This window comes from Lontra canadensis, unplaced genomic scaffold, assembly GCF_010015895.1.
Source record: "Lontra canadensis isolate GAN:19392208 unplaced genomic scaffold, GSC_riverotter_1.0 scaffold80, whole genome shotgun sequence".
NCBI classification, from domain to species: domain Eukaryota; kingdom Metazoa; phylum Chordata; class Mammalia; order Carnivora; family Mustelidae; genus Lontra; species Lontra canadensis.
Genome location: NW_022631074.1, coordinates 1,732,435 through 1,744,903, shown reverse-complemented (window position 1 = coordinate 1,744,903; position 12,469 = coordinate 1,732,435).

Sequence of the window (12,469 nt, the reverse complement as noted above, 5' to 3'; positions counted from 1 at the left end):
TTACTTTGTGCTCAACACCAGGCAGAGTGCTTTGCACATATTTCAAAATGGGCTTATTATCTCTGTTTTACACATCAAGGAACTAAGTCTCATGGAAATGGAGTTAAATATTTTACACAGCCTCTTCACCACATCATAAATATTAGTGATCAGACTTAAACTTTTCAGCTGGTGCAAAGGCATTTTAAATGATCTCATATATGTAAAATTCTTCTTGGCCTCTTTTAACCTTTCTGAAGTGGAATCAAGTCCTATAGTCTTGTTTAAAGCTTAACCGTCCACCAGCACTAACTCTCCTCACTTTGTGGGCCCACGCATAAGAAATACAACACACATGATGTACATCAACTAAATGTCCTTGTCCTCCTCAAGCAACTGAAATTGCACTGGGATTCTTGAATAATCCAGAAACACAATTCGGAACCCTTCATTAGCATAATCATTGCATTTGCAGTGACCTAGGATTCAGTAGAAAGCATACCAGGAGTCAGAAAAAGAGAATATGCTGTAGTTTGTGTTCAGTTTTTGCCACTTCCTGGCTCATGACTTGGGAAAATTCAACAATCTATCTGAAGATACAAGAAATTAAGAAATTAAGAAAGTTAAGAAATTAATTTTAAGTTAAATTTATTTAACTTCATTTATTTAAGTTAAAATTAGGGAGTTAAGAAATTAACACTTATTGAAAGCTTGCTATGTACCGGAAGTATTACCCATCTCACAGGGGTTTTGCTTAATTAAATAAAAAAGGCAAATATTAAAACCTCCTTGCAACATCATGCAACATAAGCTGTCGGCTGTAATACTAACAATAACAACAACAAAAATAATTGACAATAATTATTATTACTATATGACTGATCTGTCCAGAGCTGTTGCACAGGTTCTTTCATATGAAGTCATGCCCAACTAATAGAGTGGTCAAACAAAATAAAAAATACTGTGTACTCTTAGAAATATATCTAGATCTAAAGGTGGATTGGATTAAGCCGTACTGAAGTGTTTTCATTAAACAGAAGAAAATCAACATGTACCTAATAAACATCACTTTTGTGTATGATGCACTAGATTCTGCCTGTGACACAGGACACACAATTTTAATGTGAAAGCGCTTATATGTAACCGGCAGATAAGGTTTGCTGTTCCTTCAGGCACATACATCTTCTATGCAAGTCATTCCCCTACTATACTCAATCAATTAATTCAGTCTGATAAGGATTGTTAATATCATTTTAGAGTAAACAGGCATCTGTTAAATAGATCTTTCCAGATATTTGGCATATGCAGAGGTGCTGATGAAGGCGGGGATGCTTAAGGCAGTATTTTGAATGACTGTAACAAAATGCAATATGTTTCAAACACTGTAAATATCTCCCTACAGTATAATGTCTAGATACTAATACAGAAGTGGTTCCAAGAGATTAAAAATATGTGAGAATATATGAATATCACAACACTATTTATAAATAGGACCTATAAGACAAAAAAAACCTATGAAATAAGAAAAATAGTGAAGATAGAGAAAATGAAAATTCTATTTTAAATTAATGCTCACCTAGCATGACTGTCTGCATGCTCTATTAGTCAGGATCTAGGCTTATTTTTGCTGTTTAGAAATTTTTTAAAAGGCAAAAGTACTGGGGCACCTGGGTGGCTCAGTGGGTTAAAGCCTCTGCCTTTGGCTCAGGTCATGATCCCAGGGTCCTGGATAGAGCCCTGCATCGGGCTCTCTGCTCAGCAGGGAGCCTGCTTCCTCCTTTCCCTGCCTGCCTCTCTGCCTACTTGTGATCTCTGTCAAAAAAAAAAAAAAAAAAAAAGGCAAAAGTACTTCAGTCTTGCCCATTTACTTCGTTTATGCTAAGAGTGGATTGTCAAAGTGGCAACTAGTGTTTAGAAAGAAAGAATTTGATTTCGTTTTCTTGCTAAGCCCCGTTTCAAGAACGTAGCAGGTTCACCTGAGGGCAGAGATCCTACAATAGTGATTTGAAAGTCAGAAAGGGTAACTAGTTTATGCCCTTCAGTCTCTAAACTTTTTATTTTATCTCAATTACGGTAATACAAAGAAATATTTGCCTTGATGTTTTTTCTATATCACCAGTTTACAGTGATACTTATGACTTAGCTTATAAAACTATTCCTTGAGACAATTAATATATTTGAAGCAATCTGGGAAGATGCAAACTGTTTTACTACTTGCTCCTCATTAAAATTAAAATCAGATTTAAGCCGTATCATTTGCTCTGTGCTACACATCAGAATTCAGATAAATCATCACATTAAAAAATGAATGTTTGCTGAGGCTAAAGATGTGACTGTTTAATGGTCTAATTTCTTGGCTTTTAAATCAATTGTTATTGGCCAGAGCAGTTCTGGGGTGAGATGGTAGATGAATAACCAAAATATTAAGTATGTTTTCACTGAAATAGTCAAATTTTGACTATGGAACATATATCTAAACTTGATTCATAGAAACTATTTCTTTTATTATGAGTTTGATATTCTTATCAAACTTAAGATAAATTATATCTTTAAAATGGAAATAAATTACTAAAAATTCTAAAATCCCTCATACACGAAATTTTCATATTTAATTATTTGAAGGTAAATCATGACAATCTCATATTCATCTCTTAATGCAAAACCCTGCCTTCTCATAATATATGCTTCCTGAACAAAAAAAAAAAAAAAATCACTGGATATTAGTTGCTGAAAGAAATAATCTCTATTTGACTATTCTAATCAACTAATCTAAGTTTGTAGTTGTCAACATAAATCTTACCTTTCAGCATAAAAAATGAAATTTCTATAGTTCTGTTAACATATAATTTTTAAAATATCCTTTTATAAGCTGCTAAAAAGAGAAAAACTAGCAATTTTCTATTAAATTTTGTGAAAATAATTTGACTTTGATGGTCTAAAATATAAAATAATGCACAAATATTTTTTTCATTATTGTTAATTTAAAAATTACTAATTATAATTTAATCAATCTGAAACCAATAAAATTATGACTAGTGAGAAAGCTTTTATTTACATGCACAAGAAAAACTTGCTTTTATTTTAAATTCAAGAAAAAATGAAAGATGGTATTGAGAAGTCAGATCAAGCAAATCTGTAAGGGACATGGTGTTACATGGCAAAAGCAAGGCACTCAAGTAGAAAACTTTAAGGAGATGAGTAATGATAAGTTCAGAGATAAATGTTAATGAACTGAGGTGAAAGCAATGATGTTGGAAAACAGGACATAATAATATATGTTTGGGAATTGGGAACTATGAAATCGGGTACCAAGTAGAATATGGGCATCCAATTAGTTGACAATGAATGTCAAAGACAAAGATATTCAAGATTTTTGGTTTAGAGGTTTAGTGCATATCAACATCATTCAAAAAGCAATAAATGCAGAGAGGGCAGTTTGTGTGGTTTTATTATGGTCTGTGTCCTCCTGTTTTAATGAACGCTGCTGAGAGAAACAGAACATAAAGAATTCACTTGAACAGTTATATTCTGAGATGTTCATACTACCTCCAAAGACACGTAGTAGTCAGGAAAGTTACTCAAAAATAAAATCTTACCAGAAATTCTATATCATAGAAGTCATATGAATGGACAAACTCCACACATAAGACGCAGCAGATCACGAAGACAAAATAAAAAGGCAGAAAATATACACCTGATTACATATCATTTAAGATTCAAAGAAAAAGATGATTCCACAAGGAGAGAATGGGGAGATCTGATTAGCATCAAAGAAGAGGTGGTGTTAAAGTCAAAGCTGTGTTTCATGGAGGGAAGTGCCATGTGCAACTGGGATATGCAATGGGTCATCGGTCTTAACAAATTAGGAAGTAACTAATGTCTTCTGACAGTTTTTGTGTTTCTTTACTTTTGTTTTGTTTTGTTTTGTGTTTTTTAATGCGGTGGAAAATGGAAGCCAGACTGAGTGAGTTGACAAGTCAATTGCAAATGAATTTGTCAAAATAGATTAGAAATAGTAGAATTGATTGTGGTTTGAGGAAACAACTTATTCTCAAAAGACTAAACATTTTTGTTTGTTTCCCATATTTTAATTATTCTCTTTTTTTCTTTTTCTCTTCTTCTCTTTCTCCCTCCCTCCCTCCTTCCTTCTTTCTTTCCTTCCTTCCTTCCTTCTTTCTCCTTCCTTCCCCTACACAACATAGAAGTAATCCCACAAATGTATCCAGCTTTTGTTTGTTTGATTGTTTGTTTCATTCTGAGCTAGCTTACTTTCCTGTCAATCTGGTTAATTTAATAGGTTTGTTCTCATTAATTTTTGAAAATATAACTCACTGAATTACAATGGATAATCTATTTCTGGGACTTCCCTTTACTTTTTTTTTTAGTTTCACTATAAAACCACATTAGTGATTGTGGGGGTGGTGGATTCATACTTTCTAATGGCTTCTTTATGCTTTATTTTTCATTTAATCTCAGGATTCAGGGAGAAACTAAGTACTTACAACTGAAGGAAACAAAAATATTAAAAGTTTGGTATTTAGGAAGATAATCTAATATTAAGACCCTTTTAAAGACAATAATATACATTAAAGTTTGAAAACAGAAGGGAAAAATGTGTTCCTTTTTTAAAATATATGAAACTTAGCTAAATTTTAGAATCATTTTGCTAAGGAGTCTGAGTTAAATAAGTGATTAAGGTCAAGTAGATGATGCATTAAAACATGTGCATGTTACTTATTACAGGTGAACTTTGAATTATCATTATACAATTAAGTTGACCAGTAAAAATGCACTATTATTCTATAATACAAACATTTTTGTCAAAATCTTTCCAATTGTGTCGTTCCCGTGAGCTGGCAATTGCTATGTTTCAAACTATCCAGCAGTAAATAGCTCCCACTGAAATCAACCTAAATTATTCTGATGTCCATATGTCATTTTTTAGATTCAAGCCTGAGACACCATTAGCACTAATGATGTGAGGCTGCTTTTTGTTGATACCTATTGCTATTTAATGATCCAACTACCTGAGGCGCTTTTGGTAACTTGAAAAAAAATGATAGAAAATCATCCACAATTTGCTCCAGGAGAGATTTGATTACAAGTTATTGACTAAGCAAGCCTACATAAAAGGTTTTCTGCTATCCTAGTGGAAATGATAAAAAAAAAAGAAAAAAAAAACACTTAGGCCATCAAATTATTTTTGTTTCAAATGAAAGTATTTTGTATTATTTCAGCTATAGTTAATATAAAATTACCAAGAGTTTTTAAAAACATGTACCCATTCACTGATGCACACATTTAAAAGGAAATGAATTTTATGTGTTAAGATTTTCTGGACATGAAAGCAAATAAAATGTGGCCTTAAGTATATGAAGTCCCTAATATACCACAGAGACAACTAGTATTTGTCTCATATTACTAGCTCTTCTCAATTTACCTTAAGACATTATTTTCTTTAGTGTATTAATGATGAACCTTTACAAAATGATTCCCTTAATGAAATGTACTGACCCAATCAACTGCTTGAATTTTAGCTTGTAATCTGGGTCTTCAATGTTGGAAAGGCATGTGAAAACATTTTCAGTAGCAATTTCAAAACTGCAGCAGGAGCAGAAAAACATGTTTCTTCAATAACAAAAATTATTTAAAATCATTAACCTAATTAACATTTTCACCTGGTCTTCATCTAATGTGCAAACGGGCGGTTGACAACAATAATTACTCAACTACAAACTAAGTAGTCAATTAGATACACAATTACCCAATTTGCATGCACAGAAGTGAATTTTAACACTAAAAAGTTATTCCTAAGCATTATAGATATAATACAGATGTAAAATTTAATCTGTAATCAAACTGTGTACCCTTTACCTACCCTTTTCTCAAATGCATACCTAGAAACATTCTTACTATTAAAGTGACTCATATTACAAATAATGAAGGAATGATGTAGGTATTTTGAAAAATTAAGATTATCGTTTTATGTATTCACCATTATGGTAGATGACAATCATTCCATTCAATCAAATTCATTCATACAATCATCCACACATTCTTTTATAATTAATACATTAAATGCAGACTGAGCCTTCTACTGCAAGATTCAGTTCAGTATGTAATGCAAAGATTGTCTCACAGGGGCATTACATTAAGAACCAAGAGGGTAACAGACACTTCTCCAAAGAAGACATACGAATGACTAACAACACATGAAAAAAATGTTCATCATCATTAGCCATCAGGGAAATTCAAATCAAAAACCACATTGAGATACCACCTTATACCAGTTAGAATGGCAAAACTGACAAGGCAAGAAACAATGAATGTTGGAAAGACTGTGGAGAAAGGGGAACCTTCTACTGGTGGGAATGCAAGTTGGTGCAGCCACTTTGGAAAACAGTGTGGAGGTTCCTCAAAAAATTAAAAAAAAAAAATAGAGCTATCCTATGACTCAGCAATTGCACTACTGGGTATTTACCCCAAAGATACAGATGTACTGAAAAGAAAGACCATATTCACTCCAATGTTCACAACATCAATGTCCACAATAGCCAAGCTGTGGAAAGAGCGGAGACGCCCCTCCACACATGAATGGATGAAGATGTGGTCCATATACACAATGGAATATTACTCCGCCATCATCAGAAAGGATGAATACCCAAATTTTGCATCAACATAGATGTGATTGAAGGAGATTATGCTAAGTGAAATAAATCAAGCAGAGAAAGTCAATTATCATATGGTTTCACTTATTTGTGGAACATAAGGAATAGCATGGAAGACATTAGGAGAAGGAAGGGAAAAATGAAGGGGGCAGAAATCAGAGTGGGAGAGGAACCATGAAAGACTATGGAGTCTGGGAAACAGACTGAGGGTTTTAGAGGGGAGGAGAATGGGGGGAACGGGTGAGCCTGGTGATGGGTATTAAGGGGGGCACAGATTGCATGGAGCACTGGGTGTTATATGGAAACAATGTATCATGGAACACTACATCGAAAACTATTGATGAATTGTATTGTCACTAACATAACATAATTAAAAAAACAAAAAAACTAAGGGGGTAATATAATGTACATATGTGTCTAATGAGAAGATAGAAAGCTAATAATTAAAAATAACATACTAGCAAAAATGCAGTATGTAAACTTCTTACATATAAAATGAAGTTAACTTTAGAAAGTATTGAAAATGTTCATCTTTGGTGAGACAATGAGTATAATCTATTAACTCATCCAATGATTCATAAGTATCTACCTTTTACTGTGTAGTGAGCATTGTGTTAACTAATAGGAATCAAAAAAGAGATTGATTTTTTTTTTAGTCAAACCCTTAATTCTTATTGAAAATTAGCAATGGTTCTTCAATCTATTTTAACTATTTCTCTAAGAGGTTTGAATTTCCACTATTGTTTTATATCACAGAAAACTCAAAACGTATAACAGTTTAGGACACCAGAGTATGTGTCTTACATGCAATTTTAGTTATGTAGGAAGAAAAGTTTTCATGTTAGAGAAATATATATTTCACAGTTTTTATATAGTGATAACTGAAAAGAATATAACTAAGCCCCATTTCCCCAAATTTATAGATACTGGTTGCACCCCACATGAACTTAACATTCATTATTTCCCATTATATCCCATTATTTCAAAGGTCAAGCCTGCAAACTCGGGCAAGAATCCCTGCATCACAATTTTTCAAGAATTCCACTGTACCAGGTCTTTCTGTAGGTTTTCATTTCACTGGCCCTGGTTCTCTTTAATACATCCCTCTAGTGTATCACAGTATAAGGTTAGCTATTAAATGTTCCCTATATTACAGACCCAAACTTATTAGACAACACAAAATACTTGTTATGTTCTTATCTGGAAATTTGGGAGTCTGCATTTCTCCAAATCCAGCACTATAAAATAAGCTTGCATTCACTATCCCACTATTGACCTGTTTTATATCTGCGATTACTTTTTGAGAAAGCCAGGATTGCTTGGGACTTTTATTGACCCTTTCTCAGGCTTTGTCTCAACAGACAGGAACCAGCTATAGGTTTAGTAGTTAAGAGCTTCATATAGAATTCTGGCCATTGAAATTTTCAATTTATATCTTAATAATTGTTTATTATGTCTGGGTCATATAATATGTGTATGTTTAACTTTTTAAGAAACTGTCAAAGATGTTGATCTTTCCTACTGTTCTCCTCTACTGCCAAAGAACTTATTTACGTGTAAATAATACTGTAGTACTATTAAAATAATAATAATAATGATAATGATAATAATGGCTGGGATCACAAGACAGCTTTTCAATAACAATATTCCCAGAATCGGTGATTTTTAATATGCACTAGTATTTTTAGTAGATGCGGTTGAAAATATTTCAAATAAACTTAGCAGATTATCTGATTCAGTTTCAGAGGTAATCATTTTACTATCAATTTCTTCTTGGAGCATAAAACAGGTAGGCACACTATGCCAGATTAAATACTCTAAAATTGCCTTGAAAAGATTATGTTTAAACTAAGTGGAGTTTAAGGTTATAATTCCTTCATATATTTCTTATATTCCTTAGAATATATAAAGGATAAGGATATTCATATCCTTTATTCCTTATAATTCCTTTATATACTTCCTATATTTTTTAAACTAAAATTACTGAGATTGTTCTTTATAGAATAGTACTTTCCTTCACAGAAAGGAGTCTGCTTCTCCCTCTGGGTGCTGCTCCTGATCCCCCTGCTTGTGCTCTCTCTCTCTGACAAATAAATAGATAAAATATTTATTTTTTAAAACATATTATTTATTCATTTGCCAGACAGAGAAAGAGTGAATACAAGCAGGGGGAGCAGCAGGCAACGTGAGAAGGAGAAGCAGTCTTCCTGCTGAGCAGGCAGCCCAATGTGGGACTTGGTTCCAGGACCCTAGGAGAAGGCAACCACTTAATGAACTGAGCCACCTAGGCATCCCTAGATAAAATCTTTAAAAAATATATGAATTATATAATATAAAATTAAGAGACCAGGAATGGATATAAGATTTTTTTATATTAAATAAGTGCTACAACTAGTAGGTTGGTAATTTAAAAATAGATCCTATCTCCCGCTAATGTATTTACTGACTACTGCATTAGAAATTCATTGAAATACTAAATGTGACTCAAACAATTGATATCATTTTAAAACAGTCTTGGCTAATAATAAAATATAATTTTTGTACTGTTTAGGCCAGATGGTAACATATATATAGATATATATATATATATATGTTTTTTAAAGTCTTAAATTTGTCATAAGCACTTTTATTTTAAATCCTGAGGTTTCAACTTTTCTTAAAAAGAAAAACATACTGGGAGATATATACTTTTTAAACTCCTTTAAATAGTCCTGGGTCAAATATTATTAGATAAAAAAAGAATTTTGAAATCATATTAAATATACCCACATTTTGGGTCAAACTGAAAAGATTTCCTTACTTACCTTTGAACTCTTTTCCTGCAACCTACTAGAACTGCCTTAGCATCCTAAAAATAAATGATTTCTATGCATTCAATTTTTGTCTTTCTAAAAATTTCAACATAGCCATTCTCATCATTTTATATAATCATACTGTCTAATATAAATTGACTTTCATTCATGAAAAAAATGTGAAATTAATTTGATATTACTTGTAGGAAACAAAAATATTTCTTACCATATAGCATTATAATTTTATGTAACTTTATTGTTATAAAATTTCAAGAGTTTTTTTTTTAATTTTTAATGGGTAATAAATTGGGATGTATTTATAAAGATGTAATCTCTCGGGGACAAATCCAAGTATATTTTATATTTTCTACTTCGATTAGTCATGTATTTATATTAAAAAAATGCATTGAGCAATGTAGAAGTGAATAAACAGAAAAATAAAATAAGTACACACCAGTGGTACCAGTGTGGCTAAAATAGTACAATACAAATTTAATATGCATTTGCCCTTCAAGTACTTCTAAAACCTCATAAAAGTAAAAACATACAAAAGTTTAAACAGGTTAAAAAAAAACAGAATAATATAAGGAAATATTTGATGTTATTGGAAGAGATGATAAGTGCTATGAGAGTTCAGAAGAGAAGGAGCCATTCATCCAGTTTAACACTTCTATTGTATAACAGAAAAAAATAGACTGAGAGGTTAGGTGAAGCAGCCAAGTTCACACTGGTGGTTAATGGCCCAAATATTTCTAGGTGATAAGGAGATCCTTGTGATTCCAGGCATCATAAAAAATTCCAGTAATTCTTTGAAAATGTAGGGTTTCTTTTATGTGAACCTGAAATAGGACTGCACTAGGAGTGACTTTATTTCTACCATGTTAAAATAACTATATTATCCTTAAGATGAATTTAATCAGAACTGTGAGAATTGGGTTATCTCCTAAACAGCAGCCAAAGAAATTGATTTTTGTATTTTTCAAGATTAAGAAGAGCTGGTAAATATTACTGAGCAGAAAAGCTAAACCTCTAATTCTTAAATATGTCTTACCATATTTTGTTCTAAAAGACCAATCTGAGAATGAATGTTGTCATTTGTTGTCACAAAATGTATTTTAAGGAGAATGTGAAATTCTAAATGGTTTAAGGATGATTACTTATAACATATGCAAATATATAAAAATAATATATATGCATTAAAATATATTTTATATTAGTTATATAATATATGTAATATATATATTTATATATACACACACAATTTGAAAAATTTAGAAAAATAAACATGTAAATTCATTTTTACAGCTACCTCAACAAAATACCACAAACTGGGTGGTTTAAATAATAGACGTTTATTGTCACACAGTTCTGGAGGTTAGAAATCTGAAATCAAAGTGCCCACAGGGTTGGTTCCATCTAAGGACTGCATCTCTCCCTTTAGTTTGTAGATGACTACTTTCTCCCTGTTTCTCTTCACATAAAGTCTTCCTTCTGTGCCTGTATGTGTCTGTGTCCACATTTTCCTTTCTAAAATATCACAAGTCATATTAGATTAGAGCCCAGCCTGTTGATTGTATTTTATTTTTTAAGGATTTTATTTATTTGACAGAGAGAGAGAGAGAGGAAGTACAAACAGGAAGCAGCAGAGAGGAGGAGAGGGAGAAATAGTTTCTCCACTGAGCAAGGAGCCTGATGTGGCATTTGATCCCAGGACCCTAGGATCATGACCTTAACTGAAGGCAGATGCTTAACTGACAGCCACCCAGGTGCCCTGCTGATTGGATTTTAATTATGTCTGTAAAGGCTCTATCTCAAATATGGTCACAGTTGGAGATAATGGCGTTTAGGACTACAACATATCTTTTTTTGTAGGGGGGGAGGATATAATTCAACCCATAAATCAGATTACGGTTATATAAAGTTATAGGGTAATATAACATGAACATTTTTGTACCACTACATAAATAATGGCAAGTCAGTTTATATTTATCTATACAAACCCCTAAAGAGGCTTTGTGTAGACTTAATATTTTCAAGTCATTCTATGTACTAAACTTTTTAATCATTCGATTCAGATGTTCAAAGATCAAATTCCATTTGCTGATTTGAGCTTGCAACATCCAAATTTTAATCCTTTCTATTTCAGAATTTGTAACACTTGAGGAAATCTCTGTGTTAAAATTGATTGATTTGGAGGAGAAAAGTCTATCATAATTTGGTCATCCTGTGCTATCCAGTGAAAATTGGAAATGTGGAAATAATCCAAAAGTAGTCATTGGCTGTTCTGTGGACTTCAGGTCTTCCCAATTAGCATCAGAAAAACCCAGCAATGGTGCGGCAGGTTGATAGATCATGTTCAAGTTTTAATTTTAATTTCACCTTATACAAGCAAAGATGTACTTATTTACATTAAGTTAAAGTGATACCGACCTTCTCTTCCTAATCCATTTCCTCTAAATGTATATGTATATAATATTATATATGAGATGTATATATATATATTAGATATAATAATAATGGTGTATATATATCACTCTATATATAATACATATACACATACAGATCACAAAGGCCTTTCTTTTGTAAAGATTTTTATTATTTATTTATTTGAGACAGAGAGTAAGTGAGAGACAGAGAGAGAGCATAGCCTGGGTGGAAAGACCGAAAGGAAGAGAGAAAGTAGACTCTCCACTGAGTAGGGAGCCTGACAAGGGGCTGGATCCCAGGACCCCAGGATTATGACCTGAGCTGAAGGCAGATGTTTAACCAACCGAGCCACATAGGTGCCCCACAAAGGCAGTTTTATTGTTTAAAAGTCCTTAGGGTTTTTAAGTGGTTGGTTTGCTTTATTCTGTTTTGTTTACAGTTTTAACCTGTGAGACATACAGAGCCTTTTAGATTTGTATTCACGCAAACTGCTAAGGATTTCAGAGACATAACAGGGTATAAGGGACAAGTTACCTGTTACCAGGGAACCACAGAATGGCACGAAGTCATTTGCAATAATTGGCTAAAATAACAACTAGAAAG